At 38.0% G+C, this 23,653-nt stretch overlaps 1 long non-coding RNA gene across 1 annotated transcript in view; it reads left to right on the forward strand.

The window, feature by feature from the left end:
- Positions 1-3,793: 3,793 nt before the first annotated feature.
- LOC105552588 overlaps positions 3,794-23,653 on the forward strand; it is a 31,296-nt gene continuing 11,436 nt past the window's right edge. Inside the window, exons 1-2 of the long non-coding RNA XR_001008036.1 lie at positions 3,794-4,298; positions 5,488-5,579. This is a non-coding gene — a long non-coding RNA (uncharacterized LOC105552588). The remainder of the gene's footprint in view (positions 4,299-5,487; positions 5,580-23,653) is intronic.

The raw sequence follows: 23,653 nt of genomic DNA on the forward strand, positions 1-23,653 counted from the left end.
AGAACTACCACATGATCTAATAATCCCACCACCAAGTGTATTCAAAGAAAAAGAAATCAGTATGTCGAAGAGATATCTTTACTCCCATGCTTAGCACAGCACTATTTGCAATAACCAAGATATGAAAACAACCAAAGTGGCCATGATGTATATAACTGATATGGTTTGGGTCTGTGTCCCCGTCCAAATCTCATGTCAAATTGTAATCCCCAATGTTGGAGGTTTGGCCTGGTGGGAGGTGATTGGTTCAGGAGGCTAATTTCCCCCTCAATGTTGCTTTCATGATATGTAAGTGAGCGCTCGTGAGATTTGGTTGTTTAAAAGTGTGTGGCACCTCCCCCACCTCTCTTTTCCATCTGCTCCAACCATGTAAGACATGCCGGCTTCTTCTTCACCTTTCACCATGCTTGTTGTTTCCTGAGGCCTTTCCAGCCATGCTTCCTGTACAGCCTGCAGAACTGCAAGCCAATTAAACCTCTTTTCTTTATAAATTGCCCAATCTCAGGTATTGATAGCATGCAAGAATGGACTAATGCAATAATGGAACATTATTCAACCACAGAAAAGAATGAAATATTGTCATTTGTGGCAACATGGATGAACCTGGAGGACATTAAGTGAAAGAATCCAGGCACAGAAAGATAAGTAAGTCCCTCATGTTCTCATTCATCTGCAGAAGCTCAAAAATTTGATCTCATAGAAGTAAAAGTAGAATAGTGGTAACTAGAGGCTGGAAACTAGTGACTGGGAGGGGAGATAGGGAGAGGCTGGTTAATAGGCATAAAATTATAGCTAGACAACAGGATTAAGTTCTAGTGTTCTATTGCACTGTAGGGTGACTATAGTTAACAATAATTTATTACATACTTTCAGATAGCTAGAAGAGAGGGTTTTTTGTTTTTTTTTTTTGAGATAGAGTTTCACTCTTGTCACTCAAGCTAGAGTGCAGTGGTACAATCTTGGCTCACTGCAACCTCCACTTCCTGGGTTGAAGAGATTCTCCTGCCTTAGCCTCCCGAGCAGTTGGCATTACAGGTGCACACAACCACGCCCAGCTAATTTTTGTATTTTTAGTAGAGATGAGATTTCACCATGTTGGCCAGGCTGGTCTCGAACTCCTGACCTCAGTTGATCCACCTGCCTCGGCCTTCCAAAGTGCTGGGATTACAGGCGTGAGTCTCTGTGTCCAGCCTAGTAGAGAAGATTTTGGATGTTCCCAACATGGAGAAATAATCAATTTTGAGGTGATGGATATGCTAATTACCCTGATTTGATCATTACATATTGTATACAAGTACTGAAATATCACTTAGGGACAGGTGCAGTGGCTCAAGCCTGTAATCCCAGCACTTTACGAGGCCGAGGTGGGCGGATCACAAGGTCAGGAGATCCAGACCATCCTGGCTAACATGGTGAAACCCCATCTCTACTAAAAATACAAAAAAAAAATTGCCGAGCGGTGGTGGACGCCTGCAGTCCCAGCTACTTGGGAGGCTGAGGCAGGAGAATTGCTTGAACCCAGGAGGCGGAGCTTGCAGTGAGCCGAGATCACGTCACTGCACTCCAGCCTGGGTGACAGAGCAAGACTCCGTCAAAAAAAAAAAAAAAAAAAAAGAAATATCACTCAGTACCCATAAATATATACAGTTTATGTCAATTAAAATAATAATAATAATAAAAAGAAAATGGGGGAAAAGAGCTGAGGCCTTGAGGAGCAGGTCACTGGGAGGAGGAGAGCTACCTTGGGGTGGCTGCTGGTGGAAACCAAGATTTGGATCTGGTCTGAGGTGGCGATGTGCAGCCAGGGATTCTGCACTGAGGCAATAGGAACAAATGCCTGACGATAGCCCGAGAACCCCTTTCCTGGAGTAACTGTGTGAGGTTAAAATCAAGGAACAAAAGTGGAAATCAAATCTGTACATTTGTAAATCACAATTTCATGTACTGCATAAACAACTTTTTATTGTTTTCTTTTTATTTTAAATGTTCTATAGCGTGTTTGTATACTCAGAAAAAAATGACTTTAAAAAATAATTTGAAAATGAAAGAGATATAATAGCCCTAAACATAGAAATAGTAATATAACGATGGCACTTTAGGAATCATCAAAAAAGATACAATGAAGGCTGAAAATCAATATGAAAAAATGGTATAATGATACCAAAAAAACAAGTGTGTGTATATATTGTACAATTAAAACTATATAAAATATATACAAGAAAACTAGAAGGGAATATATGAAAACACTGATAGTTGTGTTATGAAGGTTTTAAAAATGTTTGAGCAATTTTTAAAATTTTCCCCAATTTTTAAACCTTTAAGATTGTTTATTAATTCAAATCTTTACAAATATCTCAGGGCTTTTGGGGACAAAGGACAGCTAGAAATAAAACAAACCCAGAATACAAATTATTCACACGGAATGCTGCGACTCTGGGGTGGTGAGATTTAGGGATGGCTTCTATCAAGTGAAAGAAATGTGGGACCATGGATGGAAAATACAGGCTGTTCTCACTTCTTTCCAGGGGCTCACAAAGATGAGATGGGCCTTGTGATCTTCAGAGAGTGAGCTGTGTCTTAAGAGTTACCAGGATTCATGCTGCTCTCCAGATGTATTTACTTTGTGTAATCCTTGAGCCTTCAATAAACACTGGTTTGAACACACTGGCCTTGTTTCTGCTTGTTGTGAGCAAAAAGGGAAGATCATTGTGGCCATCTCACACTTCACTGGGACAGAATGTCGTGCAAGGGAATGGATTAGGAAATGGAGTCAGGGGCTCTGGACTCAGCTCTTCCCTTCCCAGTGAAGAGAGTGTCCTCCTAGTGACGCTCTGGAAGTTTCAGGGCTTTATTTGAGCTCTGGCTGGAGGCATTTCCCATCAGCTGTCAGGTGGCTTAGAGTAGAGGGAGTAGGTGGCTCAGAGCCACAGGACAGCTCGTCTGTGGCTGTTGCCCAAAGCTGCTTTGTGGTTGCTAAGTGGCCAACATTCATTAGCAGTCTTCAATTCTGTCCAGTTTCAAAATGACACTCAAGATGCTTAATCTCCTCTTAAAACAGGAGCACTTTCAAGCTGTGGCTGAAGATTCCATACATCAGGATAGTCTCAGCAATGATTTTTTTTTTCTCTCTCAGAACCAATCATTAACTAAGTTGCTACCTCTTTAAAAATTTTGATCCACTCCTCCTTCTTCATCCCTGCTGCCGCTGCCTGGGTGCCCCCATGATTTTATGTCTATGTTACTGCAATTGTCTGGGAATTATTTCACTGCCTTTGTTCTTAGGAATCTCACTCCGAAATGACCAGAATGCTTTTAAACATAGGTTTGACCATGTTACTCCAATATTTAAAACCCTTCCTTGATTACAGGATGCAGTCCACATGGCCCTTCATTGATTACAGAATACAGTCCACATTTCTTAGTCTGAAACTTTAGATGCTTTAAAATTTCTCCCCATTCACATTTCCAACCTCATTTTTTTTAAACCACAGCTAATATGTTCTAACTACACAATACTACTTAAAAGTCCTTTTTTCTTACTGTCTTTTTTCTTTCTTTACTTCCTTTTTTGCTCGGTCCTTTCTCTTCATCTTATTTCTTAAAACAACAGGAACAACAACAAAAATCTCCATAAACATGGGAAATAAAAAGGAAAGAAAAATTTACAATCTAATGACCTCAACAAATAATTACTTTAATATATTAGATAGTAGTCTATTATTGCTTCTGCGCACACTAATTCTGGGTTCTAAACATTTTAATTATTCTTCTTTCGAAGAAGTGGAGGTTCACAGAAATCCAGACAAATTTTCTTCATTTTCTAATGTCACTCCTCATCTCTTGTTTTAATCACAGGTTAGGAGGTATAAAATTTAGTCCTTAAATGCAGAAAAGCAAAATACCTACTACACTTTCCTCTGACTCCATACATTGATTTCTGTTTCAAATTCCATTCTTGCCAAGCCTCCCCCACTTTTCCCTGAGTTGCATCAAATCCTCACCGTCCTCTAGCCGCAGCGGCATCGGCTGAGACCTTCATCCTGATTGTTCCTTAGGTGCTGTTTAGTGCCAGCCACTGAAGAAAACCCCCTTGTTTCCACCCACGCGGCCCCATCTGGTTTCAGGGCCTCCTCTGTGCTATTTTGGGGTGTGAGGAGATCATTTTTCAACGCCCACAGTGTGCGGGGGCTGGGAACTCTGCATCCTCCCCAATGCTTTTCATGCTGCCATTTCTTCTCAGGGTCTTGCCTCCTTTCCCAAGCTCAGCCTGTGGAGTAAAGCGCAGACCCATCTCTCGGGTACCTAACGACGCCACCGCCCTCTCTGCTTCTCCAACTCTCCTTTTCCAATCTTTTTCTAGTTTGAGTCTCCGAAGGAGACAAGGAGTTCTCCTAAGGAGCTAGACTTAAAAAATGTAGAAATCTGAAAAGATTCCTTTTTGGTGCTTGTTGCCATCCTGAGTTCTTCCTGAGATGAAGGTCTAATCTGGTGTTTGAATGAAGGCAAAGGTCAAGGCAGAAAACGAAACACTGGGGAGGCCTTTAATATTTCTAAAATACTCTTTTGACACAATAGCAGAGAGAAAATTCTGCTTTCTGCTTTTTTTAGTTGACCAAAAGTATCACCAAATATTATTACTTAGCTTTAAAATAACTTTTAATACTTGCCTAATCATACATTGCCTAAATTCCAAGAGGCATGGGTTTTTTTTTTTTTTTTTTTTGTGAAAGACTCTTGTTCCGTCGCCCAGGCTGGAGTGCAGTGGTGTGATCTCGGCTCACTGCAACCTCCACCTCCCTGGTTCAAGTGATTCTTCTGCCTCACCCTCCTAAGTAGCTGGGATTACAGGCATGCACCACCATGCCCAGCTAATTTTTGTATTTTTATTAGAGATTGGGTTTTGCCATGTTGGCTAGGCTGGTCTTGAACACCTAACCTCAAGTGATCCACGCGCCTAGGCCTACCAATGTGCTGGAACTATAGGCGTGAGCCACCATGCCCAGCTTTGTTGTGTTTTTTGGTTGTGAGGAATGTTGAAGCTCACTGTGAGGGGGCCAGAGGTGTAGAGAGGACTCTGGGAGAGGGAATTTGTATCAAAGGCGACTTCAGGGTCCTCAGTTTCTGGCTATCACTGCCAGCAATGAAACGATAGAAACATGAACGTAAATTAGACACATTTATTTGAGTTTCTGTCTGTGTTTATATTAAACAAAGAAGTTCTATGGTTGTGGGCTCCCCAAGAGCCTGATGCTTTCTGAAAGATCAAATATGTACCTCATATCTTTTGGTTGTTGTTGCCATTGTTGTTATTGAGACAGTCTCACTGTGTCGCCCAGGCTGGAGTGCAGTGGTGCAATCATAGCTCGCTGCAGCCTCAACCTCCCAGATTCAAGTGACCCCCCTGCCTCAGCCTCCCTAGTAGCTAGAACCACAGGCATGTGCCACCACTCCCAGCTAATTTTTTTTTTTTTGAATTATTATTTGCAGAGACAAGGTCCATTATATTGCTCAGGCTGGTCTCAAAATCCTGGGCTCAAGTGATCCTCCCACCTTGGCCTCCCAAAATGCTGGAATTACAGGTATGAGCCACCAGGCTCAGCCTACCCCATGTCTTAGTGCAGTTCACAATTGGGTAGGTAACACCAAACAAGAGCATCATAGATATATGGAGAGCTTGAGAAAATAAGTAAAAAGGCTGTTTGCTATTTAAAAATTTAGTCTGCTGGCCTTGATATAATATCCAGTACACTAGACTCTGATCCAGTGGTTCAAGTTCAAATTTACTTAATTTTGTTTGCATATAACATGACATATTGCAAAGTACTTTCACGTCTAGAATTTCTACATAGAATGAACCCCAAGGTGGCAAATTTGTTGGAAGAGAGATGAGAAGATCAAGTGAATTATTTTGAAGCAGGCTTTGCATAACAAACACAAGACTTTTTCCTTAGATTGTGTATTTGGGCCAATGGACATTGATCTCCAGCCACCCTAGGGCACAGCTACTGAAGGTAGGTACAGGCTTGGGTGGTCTGACAGTCCTTGTTATGTGATCTTGAGCAACTTACATAACTTCTTTAGGTGTTAATTTTCTCATTTGAAATATGAATAACCATATCTACCTATTAAGGTTATGATAAGGATTTGAGACAATGTAAAGTGCCTGGCACACAGTAGGTATTCAGTAAAAAGTAGCTATTATTCGTAAATATTATTCCCACAAAAGCATTTATGAGCACAAACAGGATAATTATGGAGGAAAGATGAAACTAAGAAAACAAAACAAAACTAACACCAACAACAAATTACTCAGCCTGTGATGATTGTCCTTTTGGGAGTTTTAAAAAGCTGATCATTGCTTGATTTCATGATATTATCCTTCCCCAGGCCCCACAAAGTATTATATGACATGTTTATTAGTTTAAGTGGTTTTGCTTCTTGAGACTTTAGAATTTTGTAACACCCTTTATGCTACTGAAGATTCTCTGGGGAGTTACAAAACCAGTATCGAGATTTCCTTTTAAAATATTAACAAAAAAGTAAATAAATTATCTCTCTCTAACACAGGCAGAGCCAAGATAACATCTAATAAAGGGCTAGCTTCATACCTAGGCTGACAACAGAATGCTATTTAACCACCTTGTCCCTTCCCTCTGTCTTGCTTCCCCTCGCCCTTCCCATAAATAAGCACTGGAAATTAAAAAGCTGCAATTCTATCCCAAAGTAATTACCTTGGTGCATAGATAGGACATTCCAAAGGGCAGAGAAGAGCATGTACTAACGATAAGAAAAGAAGAAAAATCAGAGAGTGAGGACCAGTGCGCATAGGATTCAAGGAGTAGCTCTGGACAAGAGCAAATAGGATGAAAACCCTAAAGAGGATTTGGGAGGTGGAACACGGCCAAGGAGAAACGACTACAATATATACAACCCAGTTTACCCTCCTGATGCTCATACAGCAATTGGGTTCAATAGTGTCCTGAAAAAAAAAAAAAAAGCTTCTCCTCCCAAATCTCTCCAAAAGCATAAATGCTAACTGCAGAAATGTCAATGAACTCTTACCTGAGAATATTCTAACCACGCTTAGAAATCAGTATTTCTTAGGAAACTTGAGTTCTTAGCCTAGTTCTGCTATTAATGATTTGGGAGAGTCTGAGGAAATTACTCTACCTATTTTGACCCCAGTGACCTCATTCGTATTCTTCTGTTGAACAAGTATTTGTGTAGCAACTACCAGAAGCCAGGTATTATGATACATGTTGATGGCAAAATGGAGAATGAGAGCGGCATGGTTTTTGACCTTATGGGACTCACTGTGTAGTGGAAGTAGACTAAACACAAACACAATGAATCCAATGAAAGGTGAAGAAAGAACATTAGGCTGAAGCTGCATGATGGCCAGGGGCACTGAGGCTGGCAAGACAGGTCAGCCTGAGGACTGACACGGGAGGGGCCCCAGGGAGAGCAGGCTGAGGCAAAGCCTGAAAGGCCACATGCTGCAGGGCTGTGGAGGCACAAGGAAGGCCAAACCATGGGTTTCATTTGAAACGCAATGGGAAGGCCCTGGAAAAACAAAAGCAGAGGTAGGATGGTTTATAAATATGTATGGTTTAGAAATATATCACATTCCTAGCAGTTTGAAAATTCTATTATTCTGACTATCCATCCTAAACACTTATGGCCCAAGTAGTCTCTTTAATGTAAGAGAAATTTCTCCAACCTGAAGAATAGTCTTTGGATTAGAAAATCTCTAGGTACCCTGTGACCTCTCCTCTCACCTTCTACATTCACCTGGCATGTTTATCTCTCTCTCTTTGTGACCATTCCCAGGTCTGCAATTTCTTGGCATCTTCCTTCAAGCCCCACATCCAAGTATACTTCTCAAACCTTATTGACATTTGATGAACTGCGTTCCAACTTGCCTTCAATTCCCTGTAAACCTGGAGTGTCACCTGACTGAAGCCTCTAGCTTTAGCATGCTAAGCCATGAGAATTCTTCTCCATGAAATCATTTACTTTCCCATAAAATCTGCTTGAGAACTGTTTAATAAGCTCCTTGTCAAGGAAGAGAGAAGGAACTCAACAAACATTTGTATTGTACCCTGCATCTCCCACAAAGATAAAGTTGTTGTCTCCAAATTACGGCCTCTGTAGACATCCTAAACCCTTTAGGCTTAAGTGTTTTAGGATATCCAGTGAGAATTCAACAAACATCACATGGCGGGGAACCATAACCACAATGTCTGCTTTTCAGCACTTTAACTCGTGGGATCTGAGGAAAGAACTGGCCTTTCAAGACTCCATTTCTCACAGAAGTACAGTCATTTCTGCCTCATGTGTTAATTTAGTTTGGCAATATATTGCAGCCATTGTGCAGCTTTTGTGTTTTATGGTTTGACACAAGAAGGGACAGCTCTAATACCTTCGAATTTTGTATGGGTTGTGGGTGCCCAAAGCCGACATTTTCCAGCAGCTGGTAAACAGCTTTAAGATTGAGAATCTCTTCGTTTTGCTCTCATTTGCCTGGAGGGTCGTAAATGTCAGAGTCTTGTAACTTACGCACAAATAAAGCCCATTGGTAAGTCTGTAAAAGCAGTCTGGACACATGCACACAGTGAGCATATGAAGACACTTCATTATTTCTTTTCCTGGTGGCAGTGCAAGGAAAGAGCATGGAAGAGATACCCGCCCAGCTTCCAGATGAACTGCATGTTTAAAGCTTAGTTGAAAGATGTACTTAGCATTCAACTGAAACATGCAAGTCTGATGAAAGAGCTATTTTCATCAGGTTTTTCTATAGTTTAAACACTTTGGAATAAAACGATTGGATTGTTAGATCAGAAAGAAGGGCAATTACAATGCACAGACCATTTTCTAAGAATAGTTGTACTTACTGATTAAGAATTTAAAAACAACCTCTTTCGTTGCCTTTTACGTTTATTCTCATCTTTTTAAAAAACTCTCACTCTACCACTTTTTGTAGGATTATGTCTAACTACTGGTTATTTTTTAAAATTTCAGTTTCTTCAGAATTATCTGTTCATTTGTTTTCCAGAATGTTAAGTCCTCCTGGCAAAGTCTTACAATCTATTTTCCTTGAACCTGTAAGAACCTTGTTAACTGTGTGATACGCAGCAAACCAAACATTTGTGTAGTATCTGTCTGCCTAGGAGATAAAGCTGTTCTTGCAATTAAAGTCCTGGAAGACATCAATAACCCCCTTTTGCTTTAGGCATTTCAGGAGAATTGCCAAGAGAGAAAGAGGGAGGGGAGACAGAGCTGGAGAGGGGGAGAGAGAGGGGAGACTGAGAGAGAGGATCAACTCTAGATGTATGAAGAACCTCAACCTTGATCTCTTGCAGTAAGAAAATGAATATACTAGGGCAAATAAACATCTTGAAGAAAAGACTTCATAGCAAATTGCTTTTTATTAGGTTTTTAAAATAAAGTTACTGCTTGATCTAATGCAATAATCTTGATTTTTCTATTTTAGTTCAATGTATAGCTGTGTGTTGAATTTTTCTAAGAGAATAAAAACTGCTCATTAATTCCAGTAAATTCATTGAAAGAAAAGTTAATTATAATAATGTCCTTAGTTTTCCCCAAAGATTATGGATATGATGGGGCCTAATTCCAAATTTTTTTATAGACCACTTTTCCAAATGCCATAAATCCAAATAAAGTTCAATTTTAAAGGCTTCTATACATTACAGAGTTTTCTTCAAAAGTTTTCTCCAGAGTCAAGCCAATTTGTAAACTGTCCTCAAAGCCACAGTGACCTACTTTGATGATTGAAATGCTTTGTTTGAAAAGCAAAAGATATATTTTATGAAAATGCTTACATTAAAGAACACAATTATTACAACAAAATGATTATCAAAATGACTGCTCTATTGTTCAGTGAATTATAGTTTTCTGTTATTCTAGAAATGAATGTTAGTTCCTTCATTTTCTAAATTAGAACCTTCTGTATGCATAATGTATGTTGGTGGTAACTGGTGTGCATGTGTGTGTCTGTTTCCCACCGTCCTCCTTTCTTCAATACCCAGTAAGTTGACACGGCTGCTATTTGTGAATGTAACATATCAGGAATCTAAAAGAGTCAACACGAGCTCTTTAGCACCTCAACTTACATTTTGGGTAATTTCCTATGCGAGTCCTTAATGAAAGACATTCTCTTCCTTCCTTCCCTTTTCTCTCCTCTCCTGTTCTCCCTTGATGTCCCTGGGATAGCACTGGGGAAGACACTGCAATGTACACAGCTAGTTTCTGCTGACCTGCAGCCTGCTCTTGAACTTAAAATTAGGTCTTCAACATGAGGCTGTCAGCATTTTACCAAAATACTTCATTGATGTGTAATAACACATTTAATAACACATTTAACAAATGGCCAAAAATCAATCATGATCTGAGAGATTTAGGTCTCATTTCTGAATAGAGTAAGTTGAAGATTTCCCAGAGTTGTTTTCTTCTAATAGCATCAAAGCTATATTGGGATTGGCCCAGAAAGCTGTTAAGTTGTTGCAGGGGTCCGATGTCAAACTTGTTTCAGAGGAGCTAACCTAAGTGGCTTCTTGAGCTTCTTTTTTATCGGATTCTGGAATCTGGAGACCTAGAAGCCCTGGAATTTTTCAGAAGCAGTCACAAGAATTTCTGAGTTTTTGCATCCAAGGACTATTGAAAGTGACAGGTATTCCAATTCCTAAGCAGACCAGGGCTAAAGGAAAGAAGGAAGGAAAAGTGGGAGAGAGAGACAAAGGGGGTAGAAAAGGGAGGGAGGGAGGAAGAAAGAAAGGAGGGAGAGAGGGAAGGAGGAAGGGGCAGATGAGGGAGGAAAAACAATGAAAACCTAAATTTGTTTAATATTTAAAGGTTAAACTTGTGGCACGTTTACCTCTGAATATTTTCTCTCCGACACACACACGCACAGTGTATGCATGTGTGTGTGTGTGTGTGTGTGAGAGAGAGAGAGAGAGAGAAAGAGAAAGGGTACAGTTTGTTTATACTTTGATTTTCCTTGCTTCACCCAGCCATCTTCAAATTCGTTCTTCTCTTCTCACAAACATTTCTCCTACTCTTAACCACCTATTTACCATTCCATTCCCCACTCTGCCACGCTGCTTGCTCCAGTCCACCAAGATCCTGTGTTTATCCTGCTTGTTCAGTCTTCCCTGACCACCCTAGCCCAGAGATGTTTGTCCCCTTGGTCTCCCACTTACAGTCTGAACTAGCCATTTGGCCCGTATCAATGACAACCTGGTGGTGCCACTTATCTCGTCTCATGTATGTGTCTTATCTGTCCAGTTAGATTCAGAACTCTTAAGAGCAAGAATTATTATCTTTCTTTTTTTTCCTTTTTTTTCTTTTTAAAAATTGTATTGCACATAAGAGCTCACACATAGTGGTAGGTGGTCAATAAACATTAGTTGATTAATTGATCAATTAAACAGTTGAGAATATAATGTTTTATCAAGGCTACCTTGTTGGTTAAATAACTTGTCAGTTTAACAACCTTCATAAGCAAGAAAATTTTATTTGTGAACTAAACTTCAAGGTTCAAATTTGTGAAACTTCAGGATAGAAACAGAGGATAATTCTTCCTCTGTTCTTGTAGCAATGCCTTACATTTATTAAAATATCTACCCTAGCTGTAGTATCCATTTCGAGTTAGAATTTTTGAGGAGATATGTGTTGGGCTATATAAAAAGAAAGAAAAGAATCAGTTACTGGTGTAGCATTATTGTAATTTCACAACCCCTTTCAATACATCAAAATTTCTTCTCCAAATTTCTCCCTAGAAGTGCAATTTTCACAGTAGCCAAAGATCTACTTAAGACTAATTTCCCTTCCTGCTGTATTTTTGTCCAGATTGTACTGTTCAATTTAGATTGGAAGTCAGGGGGCATTTCTTTGTTGTTTCCTGGACAGGACTGAAAATAGAGTTTGTCACAACAAGAAGTAATTACAGAGCACTTAATATTTGTAAAGTGCTTTCCAATCTTGTACCAGTTTGTCTTTGAAGCAGTATTGTTGATGTGGGCTACTTATCTCCTGAATTTCCAGATGGAGAAAGGGGCAGAGAGGTTAAGTGGCTTGCCTGAAATTTAATAGTATGTTACTTGTAATGCTCCAGTATTCAGTATTAATGCTTCACAAGTCTTGAGTGAAAAAGGTTATCCATATTTTCTTTCTAATTTTGAAGGCAAATATAATTCTAGGGCTACCCATTAGCCGCTGTTTTGCAGGATAGTAGAAGTATTTGGTTTGTGATTTTTAGGCCTTAAGAGATTAGAAGATACTTTAACAAAATAAAATTAATTAAAGAAGTTTTAAGTAACTTAGTGCATGAAAAAAATCATTTTGTGGTATAGAGGTGCATAAAAAACTATATAGGATTTTTCACCACCATAGCCAAGTAGTTGAAACATCAATTTAAAAGCTAACAATAAAGCTCTCTCTCACCAAATAGCTTTTAGGCAATAAGACTTCTATTCTACTTGCGATAATTTTATGCATTGAGAGAAGGGGTTAGGGCCAGTCTGCGAGTGTGAGGTGAAGGGTGTTGGTGCAGGTAGCCTGCTCTCACTAGATCTCAGCTTTCAGATGCCAACTTCCAGAACTGTCACTGCTAAACTCAGTGAGTGGTTTAGGGCCTTAGATTTTTTCCTCTCTGGATTTATCATAGACATTTCATTGCCCACAATCACAGAAAGCCATCTTGGTATTCTATTTTACTCTGACGGTTTCTTGTGTTGTGATTGGTTTCTTTCTTGGGAGATGGGGTGCAAATGGAGGAGGGGAGCTGTTAATAAATGCACTATTACCCAGGTTAATTACTACCTTTGCTCATATATGTCCAGTTTTCAGTTTGAAACAAGATTAAATGCCTCTAATTTAAACATCATTGAGGAAGCGTTCTATGAAGCCCCTAAACAATATTTAAATTCTTGTCCCACAAGCCAAGTAGGGCCAAGGAATCTCACCCCTTTCAAGTCCATTAGCCAAGAATAACTTTTACCACCATTTCAGGAAATCCCCTCTTTGATGGGGCTCTGGAAAAGTTGAATGAATAGTTACTGTTATCCTTATTTTATATATCAAGACACATTTTTGAAGGAAGAGAGATTTGCATACCCATTAAGGTCTCCACAGCTCAGATATTCTTGGCCCCATCTTTGAAACTGATCATCAAGTAGATGTTGGTAATCCTGATATATTTTGGTGGGCATGTGGGGATCAAATCAAGTAAGCTATAAAATCTTTCAGAAGTGACTACTCAGAAAAAAAATAAAAGTAAGTTCTCTCATTTGAAGTGGTCAGTCTTTTTCACTCTCTGAGAAAAGCCTTTCTGCCTACCTTAGCTAAATAAGTTCACAGTAATCCCTAGAATTTATGTAGAATAAAATGTAAAAGGTGTTGTCTTTAGTTCTTATGACAGCTACATTCATCTTCTGTCTGTATAAAGCCGAGTCTTTAGAAATATGGCCTTTGGCTCCTCTTAATATATCAATTAAAGTTGAAAAGATTTTATAATCTTAATATTGACTTATTTTTAATGAACTATAATTCTTCTTCTTTTTTTCTACTATATCATTAAAGGCCTATTAAATTAGAGAGGATTTTTGCCCAAATGAAAAATTCATCTTGGAAGTGACACCTCAAAGCAATCTCACTACGAAAATCCAAGAATGTAACCACGGAACACATTTCTCTTTAATTTCACAGCTGGCATGTTTATTACCTATTTATTTAACTCTGTCCATCTCTGGAAAAACCTTAACATTAAAGATGTTATTCATTTTTCAAAGTGTGCTTTTGGGGACAAAGGGGCAGAGCGAGAAGTTGGAATAGAAGGCCCCACCAATCATCTCCCTGCCCTCCCTCCTCCCAGGAACACCAAATTCAACAAGTATAAAAAGCTCCTTTGTAAGACTTACCAAAAATCAGGTGATTACTCACAGTACTTGGTTTTAACTTCATAACTTTGAAAGAGGCACTGAAGAGAATGGGAAAGACCCTATTGAATTGTTGACACCACCCCTACCCCATCCCTCTACAGTGGCTGCATGGCGTAGAGAAACCTGTGTGCTTGAAAAAAGAGACTGCAGTGATCATGAGACTATACATTGAACTCAGTGGTGCCCTGTTACAGCGGAAAGCAAAACCAATCTGAACTCACCTGATACCTGACCATGGAGGGACTATTTAAACAAGCCCTAGCCAGAGAGGAATCATCTACCCCAGTGGTTGGAACTGGAGTTTTAGCAAGCCTTGCTACCATGGGCTGAAGTGCTTTGGGGCCCTAAATAAGTTTGAAAGACAGTCTAGGCTACAAGTACTGCAAGTTCTAGTGCTGAGCTGGCTCAGAGCCAGTGGATTTGGGGGCACATGACTTACCGAGACACCATCTGGGGAAGCTAAGGAAGTGCTCATACTGCTACTCCCCCAACCCTAGGTGAAACAGCTCTCAGTTCCAAAAGAGACCTCTTCTTTCCACTTGAAGAGAAGAGAGGGAAAAGTATAGAGGACTTTTGTCTTACATCTTGGATACAGCTCAGCCACAGTAGGATAGGGCACTGATCAGAGTTGTGAGGCCCCATTTCCAGGCCCTAGCTCCTAGATGACATTTCTAGACATACCCTGGGCCAGAAGGGAACTCACTGCCTTGAAGGGAAGGACCCAGTCCTCACAGGATCTATCACCTTATAAGTAAAGAGGTCTTGGGCCCTGAATGGGCCTTGGATGAGACTATGAGATGTTCTGGTTACCCAGCACATTTGCAGCTCCAGTAGCTATGGGAAGAGAATCCTTCTGCTTGAGAAAAGCAGAGGAAAAAGTAAATGAGACTTCGTCTCACACCTTAGGTACCAGCTTGACCACAGTATAATAGAGCACCAAGTGGGCTGTTGGAGTCCCTCATTCCAGGCCTTGGCTCTTGAATGACATTTTTGGACCTGTGCTGGGCCAGAGGGTAGCCCACTGCCCTGAAGGATGAGTCCCAGGCCAGGCAACATTCACCATAAGCTGACTAAAGAGCCCTTGGACCTTCAGTGAACATTGGTGGTAGCTTGGCAGTACTCCCCGTGGAACTGTGGTGGTGGCGGCCATGGGGTAAGCCTCCTCTACCTGTGGAAAAGGGGAGGGAAGAGTGGGAAGGACTGTGACTTGTGATTTGAAGGCTAGCTCAACTGCAACACAATAGAGCACCGGTAGAATTCTAAGGTTTTTGACTCCAGACCCTAGCTCCTGGACAGAATCTCTGGGCCTGCTCAGGGCCTGAAGGAACGAGCCTAACTGACTTCACTACCTGCTGATTGCCGAGCACTAAGGCCTTGAGTGAACATAGGTGAAGCCAGGTAGTGGTGACAGCAGGCCTTGGGTGAGGCTCAGCGCAGTCCCAGTGACCACAGGGATGCTTATGTCATCCCACTCCCAGCTCCAGATGGCTCAGTACACAGAGAGAGACTCCTTTTTTTTTTGCGGGGGGGGGGGGTGGGGTGTGGGGAGAAAGGGAAGACTACAAGTGTCTCTATCTGGTAATTCAGATAATTTTTCTGAATTATCCAAGACATCAAGGCAATACATCTATGAGTCTGCAAGAACCACAGCATTACTGGGCTTGAGTTACCCCCTAATGCAAACACTGCTTAGATCACAATATTCAAGTCCTGTTGAGTACCTGGAAAGTCTTCCTAAGAAGGATGGGAACAAACAAGCCCAGACTGTGAAGACTACAATAAATACCTAACTCTTCAATGCCCAGATACTGATGAACATCAGCAAACATCACAACCATCCAGGAAAACATGACCTCACTAAACGAACTAATTAAGGCACCAGGGACCATTGTTGAGCAAAGTCAAAGAAATTCAAGATAACACGGAGAAGAAATTCAGAGTTCTATCAGAGAAATTCAACAAAGAGATTGAAATTATTAAAAAGGATCAGGCAGAAATTCTGGAGTTGAAAATGCAATTGAAACACTGAAGAATGCATCAGAGTCTCTTAATAGCAGAATTGATCAAGCAGAAGAAAGAATTAGTGAGCTTGAAGACAGGTTATTTAAAAATACAGTGAGAGGAGACAAAAGAAAAAAGAATAAAAAAGAATGAAGCGCACCTACAAGATCCAGGAAATAACCTCAAAAGCACAATTTTAAGAGTTTTTGGCCATAAAGAGGAAGTGGAGAAAGAGATAGGGGTAGAAAGTTTATTTAAAAGGATAATAACAGAGAACTTCCTAAACCTAGAGAAAGACCTAGAGAAACCTAAAGAAAAACCTCACCCAAGCAGATCTAACCCAAATAAGCCTACCTCAAAACATTTAATAATGAAGCTCCCAAACCTCAAGGATAAAGAAAGGATCCTTAAAGCAGCAAGAGAAAATAAACAAATAACATACAATGGAGCTCCAATATATTTGACAGCAGACTTTTCAGTGGAAACCTTGCAGGCCAGGAGAGAGTAGCATGACATACTTACAATGCTGACAGAAAAAACTTTTACCCTAGAATAGTATATACAATGAAAATATCCTTCAAATGTGAAGGAGAAATAAGGACATTTCTAGAAAAACAAAAGCAGAGGGATTTAATCAACACCAGACTTGTCCTATGAGAAATGCTAAAGGGAATACTCCAATCAAAAAGAAAAGAACATTAATGAGTGATAAGTAACTACCTGAAGGTACAAAACTCACTGGCAATAGTAACTACTCAGAAATACACAGAATATTATAACATTGAAACTGAAGTATGTAAACTACTCTTAAGTAGGAAGTCTAAAAGGTGAACTAATCAAAAATATTAACTACAATGACTTTTCAAGACATAGTACAATAAGAATACATAGAAACAACAAAAAGTTAAAAAGTGAGGGGGTGAATTTGAAGTATAGAGTTTTTATTAGTTCTTATTTTGCTTATTTTTTTGTTTATGCAAACAGTGTTATGTTATTATCAGCTTGAAATATTGGATTATAAGATAGTACTTGCAAGCCTCATGGTAACCTCAAGTCAAAAAACATACAACAAATACACACACACAAAAAGCAAGAAATTAAATCATACCAGCAGAGAAAATCACCTTCACTAAAAGGAAGACAGGAAAGAAAGAAAGAAGAAAGAGAAGACTGCAAAACAACAAGAAAACAGATAACGAAATGACAGGAATAAGTACTTTCTTATTAATAATAACATTAATGTAAATGGACTAAGCTCTCCAATCAAAAGATGTGAAATGGCCGATTGGATTAAAAAAAGACCCAGTGATCTGTTGCCTACAAGATGCACACTTCACCTAAAAAGACTTACACAGACTAAAAATAAAGGGATGGAAAAAGATACTCCATGCCAATGGAGACCAAAAAAAGAACAAGAGTAGCTATACATATATCAGACAAAACAGATTTCAAGACAAAAACTATACAGACAGACGGAAAAGATAAATGATGAAGAGGTCAATTCAGCAAGAGGATATAACAATTTTAAATATCAAGTGTCCAGATACATAAAGCAAATATTATTAGAGCTAAAGAAAGAGATAGACTCCAATACAGTAATAACTAGAAACTTCAATGTCCCACTTTCAGCATTGGACAGATCCTGCAGACAGAAAACCAACAAAGAAACATTGGACTTAATCTGCACCTAATCTGTGCTACAGACCAAATGGACCTAATAGATGTTTACATAACATTTCATCCAATGGCTACAGCATACACATTCTTTTTCTCAGCATATGGATAATTCTCAAGGATAGACTGTATGTTAGGTCACAAAACAAGTCTTAAAATATTTTAAAATATTGAAATAATATTAAGCATTTTCTCTGACTACAATGAAATAAAACTAGAAATCAATAACAAGAGGAATTTTGGAGACTATACAAACACATGAACAGTAAACAGTAGCCTCCTGAATGATCTGGGGGTCAATGAAGAAATTCAGAGGGAAATTAAAAAATTTCCTAAAACAAATGATAATGGCAATATGACACACCAAAACCTGTAGGATAGAGCAAAAGCAGTACTAAGGGGGAATTTTGTAGCTATAAATGCCTACATCAAAAAAGAAGAAAAACTTCAAATAAGCAACCTAACGATGCATCCTGAAGAACTAGAAAGGCAAGAGCAAACCAAATCCAAAATTAGTAGAATAAAATAAGTAATAAAGATAAGAGGTTAGATAAATGAAATTGAAATGAATACAATACAAAAGATCAATGAAACAAAAGTTGGTTTTTGGAAAAGATACACAAAATCGCCATATCTATAGCCAGACTAACTAAGAAAAAAAGAGAGAAGACCCAAATAATTAAAATCAGAAATGAAAAAGGAGACATTACAACTGATACTGCAGAAATTAACAAGATCATTAGTGGCTACTATGAGCAACTATATGTCAATAAGTTGGAAAATCTAGAAGTAATGGATAAATTCTTGGATACATACAGCCTACCAAGACTGAATCATGAAGAAATGCAAAACTTGACCAGATCAACAACAAAAAACAAGATTGAAGACATAACAAAACTTTCCCAGCAAAGAAAAGCCTGCGCCGCAATGGCTTCACTGCTGAATTCCACCAAACATTTAAAGAAGAACTAATACCAATCCTATTCAAACTATTCTGAAAAGTCAAACTTATTCTATGAGGCCAGTATTACCCTTATACAAAAAGCAGAAAAAGACACATTACAAAAGGAAATTGCAGGCTAGTATCTCTGATGAATATTGATGCAAAAACCTCAACAAAATACTAACAAACTATAGCAAACTGAATTTAACAACACGTGAAAAAGATCATATATTATGACCAAGTGGAATTCTTCCCACTTGGATGCAAGGATGTTTCATCATACACAAATCAATCAATGTGATATATCATATCCCAGAATGAAGGACAAAAACCATATGATCAATGATCATTTCAATGTATGCTAAAAAAGCATGTGATAAAATTCAACATCTCTTTATTATGAAAACCTTCAACAAAACTGGATATAGAAGGAATATACGTCAACATAATAAAAGCCTTATATGAGGCCCCATAACTAGTATCATACTGAATGGGAAAGAACTGATGGCCTTTCCTCTAAGATCTAGAACACAAGGATGCCTACTTTCTCCTACTGTTATTCAACACAGTACTGGAAGTCCTTGCTAGAGCGATTAGACAAGAGAAATAAATCAAAAGCATCCAAATTGAAAAATAAGTCAAATTATCTTTATTTGTAGATGATATAATCTTATATTTGGAATAACCTAGAGACTCCATCAAAAAACGATTAGAACTGATAAATTCAGTAACATTGCAGGATACAAAATCAACACACAAGAATCAGTAGCATTTTTGTAAACTACCAATAAGTTTTTTTATAAGCTAACAGCAAACAATCTGAAAAAGAAATCAAAAAAGTAATTTCATTTACAATAGCTACAAATAAAAATAAAATATCTAGGAATTAATCAAAGAGGTGAAAGATCTCCATAATAAAAACTATAAAACACTGAAGCAAGAAATTGAAGAGGAGACCAAAAATTGGAAAGAAATTTTATGTTCATGGATTGGAATAATCAATATTGTTAAAACGTTCATACTATCCAAAGCACTCTATAGATTCAATGCAATTCCTATCAAAATACCACTGACATTCTTCACAGAAGTAAAAAAAATCATAAAATTTATATGGAACCATGAAAGACCCAGAATAGCCAACCATATTCTAAGCAAAGAGAACACATTACCTGACTTCAGATTACACCACAGAGCTATAGTAAGCAAAGCAACGTGGTACTGACATAAAAACAGACACATAAACCAGTGGAACAGAATAAAGAGCCCAGAAATTAACCTATATATCTGCAATGAACTCATATTTGACAAAGGTGCCAAGAACATACACTCAGGAAATGATGCTGGGAAAACTGGATATTCATATGCAGAAGAATGAAGCTAGACCCCATATCCTGTGCTGTATATAAAAATCAAAACAAGATGGATTGAAGACTTAAATCTAAGACCTCAAAGTATAAAACTACTAAATGAAAACACTGGGGGGAGTCTCCAGGACATAAGAGTGGGCAAAGATTTCTTGAGTAATACCCTACAAGCACAGGCAACCAAAGCAAACATGGATAAATGGGATCACATCAAGTTAAAAAGCTTCTGCACAGCAAGGGAAATAAATAATCAGTAAAGTGAGGAGACAACCCACAGAATGGGAGAAAAAATCTGTAAACCACCTATCAGACAAGAAATTAATAACCAGAATGCATGAGGAGCTCAAACAACTCTATAGGAAAAAATATAATAATCTGATTTTAAAATGGGCAAAAAATCTTAATAGACACTTCTCAAGAGAAGATGTACAAATGGCAAACAGATATAGGAAAAGGTGCTCAACATCACTGATCATCAGAAAAATGAAAATCAAAACTTCAATGAGCGATCATTGCACACCAATTAAAAGGGCTCCGATCTAAAGATGGGCAATAACAAATGCTGGCAAGGATTTGGAAAAAAGGGAACAATTGTACACTATTGGTAGGAATGTAAATTAGTACAGTCACTACGAAGAACAGCTGGAAGTTCCTCAAAAGCTAAAACTGAGCTACAATATGATCCAGCAATCACACTCCTAAGTATATACCCAAAAGAAAGGAAATCAATATATCAAAGAGATATCTGTACTCCCCTGTTTTTTGCAGCACTGTTTACAATAGCCAAGATTTGGAAGCAACCTAAGTGTCTACCAATGAATAAAGAAAATATGGTGCATATATACAATGGAATACTATGCAGCCATAAAAAAGAATGAGATCCTGTCATTTTCAAAAACATGGTTGGAACTGTAAGTCATCGTGTTAAGTGAAATAAGTCAGGCACAGAAAATCAAACTTCACATATTCTCACTTACTTGTGGGATCTAAAAATCAAAACAATTGAACTCATTGGAAGTTCAATTGCAAATGGTAGTGGGGGGATTGGGGGTAGTTGAGGAAAGCTAATGGGTACAATATAGAGTTAGAAAACATGAATATGACCTATTATTTGCTAGCACAACACGGTGACTATAGTAAAATGATTTAATCACATATTTTTTAATAACTAAAATAATATAATCAGCTCATTTGAAACACAAAGGATAGATAAAAGGTGATGGATACCCCATTTATTTTGATGTGATTATTAAGAATTGCATGCCTGTATCAAAATATCTCATATCACCCATAAATATATATATCCACTGTGTACCCACAAAAATTAAAAAAACTCTAATTAAAAACAAACAAAAAATGAAGTGTGCCTTCTGGCTGTGAGAAAGAATCTTGAGAACTCATGGTGGGGCATTTGAATATGTGAATATCAAGAAAAACCAGATAAAAACCAACATTTTCACCCTTTTGTGTAAGTTTTTTTTTTTAAGATTCTTTTTATGGAAGATCCTTAGAAAAGGATTTAGTTATTTAGTTGTGCTGCTGCATTAGTAGTAGAAAATAACAATTGATGACAGTTGTTAGGTGCTGTTTATGAAAGGCAGTGAGACAATTACTTTAAATGCAGCACTCTAAACAAGAACCCTATGATAATACTAATAAAAAGCCTATGATAATACTAGGGTATTGTTAGCCTATGTGAGCAGAAGAATGTGACTGAAGCTTCAGATAGTAAGGGATTTGCCTGTGGTCACATCACTCATAGGAAACAGAAGTGGAGCCAGAACTTGGGAATTTTTATCCAAAGCCAGGCCCTTAGATCTTCTAGCTACATCTAGCTGCTTTTTGTGAGTTAGCACATAGGGAGGTAGAACATTTTCCCATAGCTGGTGGGCTGTGATCCACTATTTGCTGAACACTTGCTCTATGTAGAGTACTGGAACTCACAAACTCAAACATATTTAAAAAATAGTCCACAAAATAACATGGAATAAAATTTAATTTAAACAAAACTTAATTTATATAATTTAATATATGTATGGTGGTGGGCTGAAAAGACCAAAGACAGACATTCCTTATTTTGGTGGACAAAAATTATTTCCTCAGAATTTTGAAATTTCTGGTTAGGGAGGAGATTTCAATCTGAGAGTCTTTAACAGTGGCAATAAGGATGCATAATGGTCTCTTCCCACCTCTACCAGTAAAGTTATTTCAGGAAACCATGAGGGGTTTTTAGTGGTGGATTCCACCTTACAGTTAGTGGTTTGGGAACCTAGAAAATAATATAACCTCAGGGAATTTCAGATTTGGGAATTAATTAATTTATTTAATGGATCAAATTACACTGAGTTTCAATGCACATATACATTAGATACATATGTAAAAAATGAACCTTGATCCCTACCTCACACCATACTAAAAAAGTAATTCTAGATGGATTATAGAACTAAATGTGAAATGAAAAGCAATAAAACTTATAGAACAAAACATAGGAAATTATCTTGGTAACTTTTGAGTTGAAAAAGATTTTTTAAACAGGATACAAAAAATACTCACAGTGAAGGAAGATTTACATACTGAACTTTAGTAAAATTAAAAACTTCTGTCATTCAAGACATCAATAAGTGATTTAGAAGGCAAGTCACAAAATGGGAGGATATATTTGCAATGCATAGAACTCACAAAGGACTCATAGCCAGAATATTTAAGGAACTTCTATATGTCAATAAGAAAAAGACATTTCAGTAGAAAATGTGCAAAAGACTTAGCAGGGAAGCTATAAAGGAAGATATCCAGTAGCTAATAAATATTAAAACTTATCAGGGAAACGCAAATGTGATTTCACTGTATCCTCATCAGAATGACTAATATTAAAAGGACTGACCATAACAAGGCATGGCAAGGATGTAGAGTAACTTACACATCTGGTGAGATTGTAAGTTGGTACCCTTGCTTTAGAGAACAGTTTGGCAGTATCTCCTAAACTAGAACATACATATATGCTATGCCAAATGATTTCAATTCTAGGTATGTAACTAATAGAAATGCATTAATATGTTTTTTTTAAAAAAAATGTTCATAGCAGCATTATTCATACTATCCCCAAACTGGAAACAACCCATTGTTCATCAACAGGAAAATGGAGAAATGAATTATTGTATATTCAGACAATGGTATACAATGGAGCAATGAAAAGAAGTGTACTGCAGATACATGCAGCAAAATGGATGAATCACCATAAATGTAATGCTGCTTGAGAAAGGTCACACACAAAAGAATACATACTATAAGGTTTCATTTATATGAAGTCTAAAGATAGGCAAAAGTCCAAAGATACCTTCTAATGGTAACGGTAATAAAAATCGGGGTAGTGTTTATATGAGCACAGTGTAATTTCACCTAGTCTGACTATATTTATATTTTTATACAATGTAAAAAATGTCACCTTCCCTCTGAAGTTTTACCTGATATTTTCCTTCTGTAATTACAAGGATATATTATTTGTGTTTCTATTTAGCATTTACATAATTCTATCTTGCTTCATGATTAGCTTTTTAAAGAGTGTCTGCTTTTCAAAAGAAGACATACATGGAGCCAACAAGCATATGAAGAAAAGTACAATATCACTGATCATTAGAGAAATGCAAATTACAACCACAATGAGACACCATGTCACACTAGTCAGAATGGCTGTTATTAAAAAGTCAAAAGAAGAT

The sequence above is a fragment of the Mandrillus leucophaeus genome, unplaced genomic scaffold, assembly GCF_000951045.1.
Source record: "Mandrillus leucophaeus isolate KB7577 unplaced genomic scaffold, Mleu.le_1.0 Scaffold566, whole genome shotgun sequence".
Classification (NCBI taxonomy): Eukaryota; Metazoa; Chordata; class Mammalia; order Primates; family Cercopithecidae; genus Mandrillus; species Mandrillus leucophaeus.